We start from the raw sequence: 11,930 nt of genomic DNA, 5'->3' as shown, positions 1-11,930 counted from the left end.
TGTGTGAACCATTTAGAGTAAGTTACAGTTATAATGACCCTTCACTCCTTGGTCTTTTCAGCACATGCCTCTGAAGAACAAGAACCATCCTATATAATAAAAGCCTAATATGCAAATTGACCAAACAGTGGAATGACAGGTTGTTATAATGCACACTGACCACCAGGGGGCAGACGCTCAATGCAGGAGCTGCCCCCAGCCCACAGGCCCCAGGTCAGCCAAGGTGAGTGCCAGTGGGGACCCCTGGTCATCTGCCAATTGTCCCGCAGATCAGCCCTGATCACTGGCCAGGCCTAGGGACCCTACCTATGCAAGAATTTCATGCACTGGGCCTCTAGTCTCTTATATAACTGGAGAGCAAATATTAAATTCAGAAAATTGAATATTGATACAATGTTGTTATGTAATATCAAATATATATAATATTATCTTTATTCACATTTAATCATTTATCCCAATGCTGTCCTTCAAAGCAATATCTTTTTAAATCTACAATCCAATACAATATCCTTATCTTTTATTCTCCATAATCTTTAGGATTGAGAGAGATTTGGCAGAGCTATTGTAAGTCATTATGTTTTGTGCATTTCCCCTCTTATTTTTTGTAGGCCTTGCTCTCTATACATTGATGAAGATCAACATAGAAGTATAGAGAGGAGACATTAGGGCACTGCTTTTTGTAATCAGAAGTAATCTACAGGAAGGTCTCTCTTGCCACAAGGACACTCTTAAGGATGAGATCAGTTCTACAGCTGATTTCTTCTAGGGTTGCATGGTGAGCAAACAGGTTTGGTCCTTGACTAGAGCAAGGGACTCCATTTGAAGCCAAGGTGATCCTTAGATCTGGAACTTCATTTCTGTAGCAAAGAACACTTCTGCAGGTCTTCTGGAGACAAACTTTTATTAACATATTTTCTACCTAATATGGATAATTAGGGGGTCCCTCTGCCTGGCTTATGCCCTCTCACAATCTGGGTCCCCTCACGGGATGTCAGACTGCTGGTTCCAGCCTGATCCCCACAGGTCAGGCCAAGGGACCTCACCAGTGCATGGATGGGCCTCTAGTACCCATATAAGATCTTTGGTAAATCTCTTTCTACCCTCCTTCTCTCTGAGATTCATCAGTCTGTTCCATGTTTCTTTGCCTGTGCATTGAGCATCAGGTGGTCAGTATGTGTCATAGCTACCAGTTGAATGGATGAATGGTCAAAAGGTCAAACGGTCGCTTAGACTTTTGCATATATAGATAAGGATAATTTGAAAGGATTAAAAAGAAAATTAAAACAGGATAAATGAAACAGAAACAAATGTACCTAATTGTATTTCAAATAAATAACATAACCACACAGGAGAAAAAAATAATTTTTAAAAACACACCTAACCCAAGTAACTGAAAACAGTACTCTGTTTACTCTCAGTCTAAAACCAAAAAGAACTATAAATAAATATTAAACTCTAATTGGGATGCTTGATTCTCTCAGTGGTATATATTTACAATAGTGGATCTTTTTATATACTATATAGCATTGTGCAAATGAGTAAGTCATGGGAGCCAGGTTTCCCACTGTTGGGGAAGGGAGATAAAAATAATAAACTCATGGTGTCAGAATGGAACAGATTTCAGGATGAACTTGCAGTGTTTAAGACAGATAAATGGTTCGATAGACAGAATAAAAGGGAAAGAGGTACAGAAGAATGGAGGGAGCAAAAGAAGTAAAGAAATGGAGGGAGCAAGAGAGGAAGAAAAGGAGGGGGAAAAAACTAAAAAGCAATCCCATTTACCATTGCAAAAAAATTAAGGTACCTAGGAATGAACTTAACCAAGGAAGTAAAGCACCTGTACTCGGAAAATTACAAGACATTGAAAAAAAGAGATGGAGGAAGACAAACAAATAGAAGAATATTCCATGTTCATAGATTGGTAGAATCAACATCATTAAAGGTCCATGCTACCTAAAGCAATCTATGGATTCAATGCAATCCCCATCAAAATACCAATAGCATATTTCAAAGAACTAGAACAAACTCCCCAAAACTTCATCTGGAATTTTAAAAAGACCCTAATATCTGCAGCAATCTTGAGAAAGAACAAAATTGGAGGGATCATAATACCTGATATCAAGCTATATTACAAATCCAATGTTCTCAGAACTGCCTGGTACAGGCACAATAACAGATATATAGACCAATGGAACAGAACAGAGAACCCAGAAATCGAACCAAGCCATTGTGCTCAATTAACATTTGACAAAGGAAGCAAAAGCACACAATGGAGTCAAGACCGTCTCTTCAATAAATGGTGTCAGGAAAATTAATCAGATACATGCAAAAAAATGAAACTAGACCACCAACTTAAGCCAAACACAAAAATAAGCTCAAAATGGATAAATGACTTAAACATAATATGGGAAACCATAAAAATCTTAGAAGAATCTATAGGCAGCAAAATAGCAGGCATATGTCCTAACAATATCTTTACCTGACACTGAAAACTAAGGAGAAAATAAACAAAAGGACTACATCAAAATAAAAACCTTCTGCACAGCAAAGGAAACCATCAACAAAACAACACAGAGCCCATTGCATGGAAGAACGTATTTGCCAATGTTATCTCTGATAAGGGTTTAATCTCCAAAATTTATAAGGAACTCATACAACTTAACAAAAGAAAGATAAACAATCCAATCAAAAAATGGGCAAAGGACCTAAACAGACAATTTTCGAAAGAGGACATACAGAAGGCCAAGAGACATTTGACAAAATGCTCAAAGTCACTAATCAACTGAGAGATGCAAATTAAAATAACAATAAGGTATCATCTCACACCTGTTAGAATGGCTATTATCAACAAATCAACAAATGACAAGTGCTGGCAAGGATAAGGAGAAAAAAGAACACTCTTGCACTGCGGGTGGGAATGCAGACAGGTGAAGCCACTGTGGAAAACAGTGTGGAGTTTCCTCAAAATATTAAAAATGGAACTCCTATTTGACCCAGTGATTCCACTTCTAAAAATGTATCCCAAGAAACTAGAAACACTAATCAGAAAGGATATATGCACCCCTATGTTCATAGCAGCACAATTTACAATAGCTAAGATTTGGAATCAGCCTTAGTGCCCATCAGCAGATGAGTGGATTAGAAAATTGGGTACATCTACACAATGGAATACTATACTGCTATAAAAAAGAATTGTTTCCATTTGCAATAGTGTGGATGGAACTGGAGAGCATTATGCTAAGTGAAATAAGCCAGTCAGAGAAAGATAAATATCACATGATCTCACTCATTTATAGAAAATAATGGATGAACTGATGAACAAAAATAGATCCAAAGACAAGGAAGCATCAAACAGTCTGTCCAACACATGAGAGAAGGCGGGAGGTGAGGAGTAAGAGATCAACCAAAGGACTTATATGCATGCATATGAGCAAAACCAATGGCACAGAGAGAAGGAGATGAGGGCATGTGCTGGGAGTTGGGGACAGCTGGGGAGAGGTCAATAGGGAAAAAAGTAGACTCATGTAATGTTTTAAACAATAAAGAATTTATTTTTTAATATATTTTATTAATTTTTTACAGAGAGGAAGAGAGAGGGATAGAGAGTTAGAAACATCGATGAGAGAGAATCATCAATCAGCTGCCTCTTGCACACCCCCTACTGGGGATGTGCCCACAACCAAGGTACATGCCCTTGACCAGAATCGAACCCGGGACCTTTCAGTCCGCAGGAAGACGTTCTATCTAAACCACATGTGTCAAACACAAGGCCCGTGGGCCAAATCCGTCCCGCCAGGCCTTGCAATGTGGCCCGCACTGCGCTGTCATCACTGCACTCCGCTGCGTTTCCATCACAATGACAGTTTATGACTGTTCAGTAAACCATTCGGCCCGCGATTTAGGCTGGATTTTAGATTTTGGCCCCTTCTCTGATTGAGTTTGACACCCCTAATCTAAACAATAAAGAATTTAAAATTTTTTAAGTGGCTTATACCTAAAACCTAGGTATTATGCTTAAAATTTTTTGGAGAAAACATCAAAACACCTGTAATAATTTATCCTAAGATGATAATTTAAAATCTATACCAATGTGTCTACAAAATAATGACAGCAATGTTGGTTACAGAAGTGGAAAACTGGAAATCAACAAAATATATGTCTGCAGCAGGCTAGTAAGCTAAGTGATGGAACATCTTTATTTAAATATATTTTTTATTTATTTCAGAGAGGAAGGGAAAGGAAGAGAGATAAAAATATTAATAATGAGAGAGAATTATTTATCAGCTGCCTCCTGCACACACCCTTCTAGGGATTGAACCCACAACCCAGGTATGTGCCCTTGACCAAAATCAAACCTATGACCCTTCAGTTCGCAGGCCAACATTCTATCCACTAAGCCAAACCAGCTAGAGCTGGAACATCTTTGTAATGCCATGTCTATATATGGAAAAGAAACCTAGAGACCTGGTCAAATGAAAAAGCAGCCTAAAGCAGTGCACACAGAATAACATCATTTATTTTATTTAAACATATTTACTTACATCTATGCATTTAAAAATCAAGAAACATTACAAGTTGTAATCTCTGTGGGATAGGATTACAGAGAGACCTTTTTTACTTTATACTTTTACATTATTTAAATTGCTTCTAATAAGCATTTAATTTTCTTATACTTAACAGCAAAAATTAAGCTATTTCTACTTTGAGATAAAAAGTAGGGAATGTTAGAAGAGGATATTAATTTCTCTTTTGGTCAATATGTATTACAGTCCAATTTTTTTTCTCTCCTTTAACTTTTTATACAATCTTATCAAACAGTACTAAATTGAGTGTCCTTTAAGAAAATAAAATTTGAGTTTCTCGCTGATTGAAACAAGTCTCTGAAATGTTTCAGATGTGTGTAACTATAGCACATGTAGAGTAATTTGCACTCAAAGTAGAAAACTATAATATATACTTCTAGAACAATATGGGGATAATCTCAAGCTAAACCAAAAATCATTTATGCACTACAAATCTATTGCTTGCTTATGAGTTTCTGATTGATTTACTCTTGAAATTTGTTTATTCCTTCCGTTAAAATATTGCTAAATCCATCAGCCAGTTCATCTTTAAGAAAATGAACACTGACTCTGGTGTCATACTGATTTCTCAATGTGTCATTACAGTTAAGTTAGTCTGCACCAAACAATGCTAATACCCTGAAATAATAACAGCATTCAGCCTTGCTATGGTATGAGCTTCCAATGTGAAGCTGTCTTTGCATGTTAAGAAGAAATTACAGAAAACAACTCTGAAACCATCTGGATTCCTGTAACAGAGAGGAATAGACAAAGGTGCTCCAGCCATGAAGACAGAAGAGAAACAGTTCAGAGATGAAAGACACTGACAACGACTCGCCATACCAGCAGACAGCAGCTGTGGGTTGCTGAAGGATGCCCAGGACCAAACCAGAGATGGTTGGACCTGCATCACCACCATTGTCCACCAACCAGATCTGAAATATCATGGCTGGCATGTACACATAAGGAACTGTTTGACATTGAAATTGGGACTCAAAAGAACTGTTGGCCCAGAAAGGAACTCACTACAGACTGATTCATTTGCATCTCAGCATAATCCATTATGGCTTGTCTCAGTTTCGGTTCTTAGAAGGGTATTTCTTGGATCACATGACCTCACACATCTAGAGGAAATAATGAACAACATAAACTGATGAACAAAAACAGACCCAGAGAAAGAGAAGCAGCTATCAGACTCTCAAACCTCAGAGGGAAAGTAGGGGAGGGGGGGGGGGGTAAGGGGGGAGAGAACAACCAAAGGACTTATGTGCATGCATATAAGCCTAACCAGTGGTCATGGACAACAGGAGGGCAGGGGCATATGTGGGGAGGGGTTTGGGATGGGAATGGGGGGATGAGGACAATTATGTGATACCATAATCAATAAAATAAAAATAAAAAGAATTAATATAGCCCACCAGGAGCTTCTCCTCAGCTGGCCTTCCCAAGTTCTCATACACAGGCTATGTGCTTGTCAGTCAGACCTTTCTCATGCAAGTAAGTTTTCCAAGTAGTCATCATTTGGAAATATCAAATAAAAATGTATACGACCTTCACGAGTGCAAGACAGCAGCTCTGGCTGCTGTAAACAACAGACATTCACGATCCAGACAAGCAGCGGCCGGCCCCCAGGAATGACCGGAAGTGCCCTGAAATCACCCAGAAGGGTCATTCTATAAACACCGCTTCTGACCACCTCAGTGGTCCTCACTTCCTCCGTGAGGAGGAGCACACTCGACTCCACCAAGATGGAGGGATCCTTCCTTGGGGGACACAGTCCCGCTCAGCTGCGCTGGTCCTCATGCTGTCCTAGACTGCCATTTGCCATTCAGCCAGACTGTAAATAACAGTAGCACCAGGACACCATCTGTTCCCCCAGGTGTGTGTGCTCTGAAGCCCTGCTCAGCTCGCTGGGCGGGAGGGGGGAGGGGGGGGAGAAGGTTAGTGTCTCAGCTTCTGTTTCGTTTCCGTGATGGAAAGGTGCCTCAAAGTCTCTCTGGGCTACAGGTTTGTGCCAGGTATAATACTTGGGTGTCATTACGTGCCACCTCAGAAGATGGCGAGCTGCCTATATGTGTTTGCGTGGGAAACAAACACAGTATGTTCACCTTAAGTAATGTAACGCCAGTGAGTTCCGCCCTAAACAAGGGTTGCCTCTGTTCCTGAGGAGAAGTCCTTCCTCCTGGAGCATTCAGAGGCCTGTTCAGAGGACCCCTTCCCTTTTGGGTTTGAACTCTCCAAGGAGAGCCCACCTCAGTGACAAGCAGGAAGGAGAAGGAACGGCTGGCCAGCTTCAGAAACAATTCGAAAGCCAGCAGGTGCATTCAAGATCCTCAGGCTACTGGTTTCTCCTGATTTTCTTTAAAAAAAATGTGTCTGCACCAGCAGATGTCATGCAGTGAGAACATGAATTCCATAAAATACACATGGACCCTTCGCCTGAGAGTGGCCAAGAGGGGCATCTCAGTGATCGTGTAGTTATTAAAAAAAAGTAGTCTAGTTGCCCTATCTAACATTCCAGAAGGGAATGATGGTGAAAATCACAGTCTAAAGGACATGGAAATAAACATGTTAGTTCATTTGGCTAATACAGTTTGAGGCAACCAGCAGCAGGTTTGAAATTTCCTAGACAGCTTTATTTTATCATAAAAACCCACATAAATTTGGCCCTCTCTAACAAATCCGTAATGTTTCTTTCAAAAACATTATGTAAGGGGAAATGAGGGGACCTCTTACCGGTTTTGTTGCATAACTGCCAAGATTCTGTATTTATACACGTCTTTGGATTTTGGAAAGCTAGCCCCTTGTATTAGAGCTGGCATTTAGGCAATTTTTCTTCTTTGCTATGTTTGGAGAATCCCAACTTACAAATCTTACATTAAGATAATTCTCCAGGAAAATGCCTATTGTGTAGGCATGCACACATGCACATCCACACACACACACACTCCTACTTTGTACTGTGCACCACAATAAATGACACCAGAGAGCAGCATTCGACTTAAGGATAAGTGAACTCAAGCCAAGCAGACCAATAGGTCTCAGATCACACCTAATCATGAAATTGCCAGCATCCTGTCTCCTGGTATTGCCACCTTCTTTGCTTCTTGAACCTTTTTTCTGGCACCTCCTGTACAGTCTGATTCTTTCTGCAACACCATTTCCTAAGTTCCCTGCATTCCAATAAGCACCTCTCCCAGAGTTCCTCACTGTTCGCAGCATCTCATCTTCTCGGGCCCCCAACTGTGCTCAGTCCCGCTCCTGTTCTGCCTCCCAGGGTCACAGAGTCGCATCCATCCCATGTTCCTCAGGTCCAGAGGATTTCCCACACATGGAGAACTCTCTCCTCACCTGAGTGCAAGCCTGGTGAGTCTTTTCCCCCACCACCACCACCACCACCACCACCACCACCACCACCACCACATCACCACCACCACCACCACATCACCACCACCACCACCACCACCACCACCACACCACCACCACCACCACCACCACACCACCACCACATCACCACCACCACATCACCAACACCACCAGCACCCTGACATCCTCTTTCTTTGGGGAGAACTTAAGAATTACTTTGAAAGGGCAGAGAAAGTTCTTGCCATCCTTTACTAATCAGCAAACATAAGGCAGAACTGACTGTCGAGGGGCAAGGGCCAGATCAGGGATACTTCAGAAACACTTCCTCTCCTGCACATGCCCCAGCCCACTGTGGTTAATAAATGTTGGTCAGGCCATGAGAGAGTAAGGGTGTGACTGGCACGGTCATGGATGGAGGAAAGAAATTACTTTCAAATGCTACAGTTAAATGTTTGGAACACTTGTAGATTTCAGTATTCACTTTCTTAAAATCTACTTTCTCGCGGAGCTACGTTATCAACTGACAATGTTGTGGCTGCGTAGACAAATGCCTTAGATTGGCAGTATGTTCTAAGTGTTAAAGTGAGATTTTTAACCCAGAAATTCTTCTCCTCAGAAACATTCGAAGTAAATACTCTCTTGTATTAGTTCAAATATTGGTGTATTCAAAGATTTTTTTATTTTTTTTGGCCTGGCCAGTGTGGCTCAGTGGTTGAATGTTGAAGCAGGAGGTCATGGTTCGATTCCTGGTCAGGGCACAGACTCAAGTTTGGCTCGATCCCTAGTGTGGGGTGTGCAGGAGGCAGCCGATCAATGACTCTCATCATTGTTGTTTCTACCTCTCCTTCTCCCTTTCTCTCTGAAATCAATAAAGATATTTTTTAAAAAGACTATTTGGGAAGCAATATCCTAAAAATGGTCATTGGTTTCTATGGGAAGTGACATCCTAAAGGATAGTCATGGCTCCAGCAGTTTAACTGAGTGGAACTAAGCTAATCAGAACCACACTCATTCTCAATATGCCACCCCTTAGAGAAAGCTGGAAGTGTATCAAAGGGATGGACTTTGATGAGGGACAAAGACTCACCTCCCACTCCCAAGAGGAAATCCAGGCAGCTTCCTAATAGTAGGACATGGTCTCACTGCCCACTCTGTTTGTTTTCCAGAACTGTACAATAGCTCCAGCAATGTTATGATCCTAAATACATAATAAAATTATCACTTGCCCTGGCAGGTGTGGTTCAGTTGGTCAGAGCAACATCCTGCACACCAAAAGGTGACAGGTTTGATTCCCAGGCAAGGCACATACCCAGCATGCAGGTTCCATCCCCAGTAAGGATGAGTATGGAAGGCAACCTAACTGATCCATATCTCTCTCTCTCTCTCTCTCTCTCTCTCTCTCTCTCTCTCTCTCTCTCTCTCTCTCTCTCTCTCTCTCTTCCTCTCCTTCTCCTTCTCCCTCTCTCTCATCAATAAAAAACATATCCTTGGGTGAAGATTAAAAATAAAAAGTAAATAAAATTATCAATTATCTTTAGTATTTTATAATGACTTTGGGAGAATGTGGACGAATATATTTTAGAAATACTTCCAACTACAGAAAAAAATGAAAAAAATTATATTAGTTCTAAATTAAATTTGAATAGTTATAACCATAAAGACACAATTTCTCAATGATTTATTATTATATAAATTTTTACTCTTAAAGTATTATAGGCTAGGAGGGAATAAAATGAACATTTGGACCAAAATCCCACTAATTATTTATCGTGTGGGTTAAAAAAGAAAACATTTTTTTTCTAAAAGATTTTAAAATGTAGTTGCTGTTGGTGAATGTCATACCATCTTTCCTCAGAAAAATCAGTAAGTGGGCTTTAAAGACTCATAATTCATAACCCTCATTGTCTCACACACAATCTGAGATTCTTCATACATCCTTTTCAAAACCAGTATTTATTAACTACCCTAGAGGAAAAGGCCATGAGGACATGTTTCAATATGTATCAACTTTTGCTGTTGGAACATCTTGTCCCCCCACGTCCTTCATGCTGCCCCAAAGTGAATCTCCTTTCCTTCCTATCACACCAGAGGGAGAAAGCCAGACGCCTGCTCTTCCTCCTGGTGGTCTTTGATATACTTGAAAACCAATAAGTTTCCATTACTCCCCAAGAAACAAACGCCTACCCTATTAAAGAGAACATAGATACAGTTCCCGTTTTCTGCATATCCTCAAAAGCGGGCGATGGAAAGAGTAACCCACCTCCACCCTCCATCACAGAAGTAAGCGGCATCTGTCGCGTCCAGCTGGAATGAATAGTACTGGATGCTTGCCTGGACAAACAGTCCCTGCCAACCCCAGGGGGCACTCTGCATATGCATCCTTCGGGGGTCTATCAATATTGATTCTGTGTTTACAAAGTCTCTCTCTCCCCTTCTAGTCTGCCATGTGTAAGCACCTCTGCGATTCTAAGTGTGGGCTTTCCAGAAAGCAGTATGTTTTGTAAGCAGTCCTTCCTGCCATGAGGAGGCCGGGGGGTGGCAGTTCAAGACTGCCATCCACCTTTTCCACCTGAAAACCTTGGCCCTCCACCTAAATGACCTTGCAGTTCTGCAGACTTGGGGACACAAGAAAAAGCATGTCCAACATCTGGCTACAAACAACTCCTCCGCCCTAACAATGAAGTGGCATTTCCCCCAGGATGGAAACACGTGCTCAGGAGGATAAACAAACCTCTGAATGCTATCTGTAACAGCTCCATCTGCTGGTTCCCAGATAATGTTACAGATCTGACAGGTGGACATCGATCATATTGATCCAATAATAAACAGTGCATTATAATAGAAGTCTTGTCCTTTTTCTTCTCAACTCATCCAGAACTGCTCCTGCCCCAGACGCCAGGCAGCATACACAAACAGCCACTGGGGATGCTGAAATAGAGCATGAGGGCTGCTTTGAAGACAATCTAGATAGAGAATGACTCGGAATAAAAGGCATGACAAAGGGACAGTGTGGCCCTTCCTATCCTTTTTGTGGGGTTAGACAACAGACTTTCCTATCCTGAGGCATGGGTTTTCTCCTCCAAGATGGAAGTAAAGATGCTTGCAACTCAGGTCCAAGTGCTGGTAACAGAATTCTGTAATGGGGCCATGCTCAATATGCTGAGAGCACCTAAAAGTCATAAGTCATATAAACATTAAGGCACTATAATTACATTAAATAGTCACTGGCCATTATCAAAAAGGCCTAAAATCTCCCACTAATTCAGTGCTTAACAGAGTCATACAGTTAGATGCTTCAATATTTTTTAAATACGTTTTATTTTTTTATTTTTATATATATATTTTTATTTTTAGAGAGAGGATGGGAGATGGAGAGAGAGATAGAAAAATTAATGATGAAAATGAATCATTTATTGGCTGCCTCCTGTGTGCCCCTACTGGAGATCAAGCCACAACCCAGGCTTGTGCCCTTGACCAGAATTGAACCCAGGACCCTTCAGTCCGCAGGCTGACATTCTACCCACTGAGCCAAACCAGCTAGGGTGATACTTTATTTTTTTTTTTTTTAATAATGAGTAAAAGCTGTGACAGAGAGATAGCAGAGTTCAAATATATAAAATTTATAGCTGTTTCACCAGCAGGAAGAACAATCCTAGATAACTTATTTTCCCGAAGCTATTTAAGACATGTATGCCCATTTTCCTAATGGAGTTTTAATTCTAAATTATTATTTTCATTCATTTAAAAGTCATCTATCTTGAAGGAAAAAAAAAAAGTCATATACTTTGAATGCCCATTGTCAATTGCACACCCAACCCAAGGCCTTTATACTCAAAGGCAGGTGCTAGAGTTAGATTAAACTTAGTCATCACAAGGGCATGGCTTGGGGCTTTGGGACTTCCATAACATGATCTTCATCACTCCTAACCTAAACCCATCCCAAGCATTTCAGGTTGAATGGTGTCCTCTTGAAAAAGATATGCTAAAATCCTAACCAGAGAA

Source organism: Pipistrellus kuhlii, unplaced genomic scaffold (genome assembly GCF_014108245.1).
Source record: "Pipistrellus kuhlii isolate mPipKuh1 unplaced genomic scaffold, mPipKuh1.p scaffold_m20_p_6, whole genome shotgun sequence".
In the NCBI taxonomy this organism is placed as follows: Eukaryota; Metazoa; Chordata; class Mammalia; order Chiroptera; family Vespertilionidae; genus Pipistrellus; species Pipistrellus kuhlii.
Note: the sequence above shows the minus strand (reverse complement) of the source record.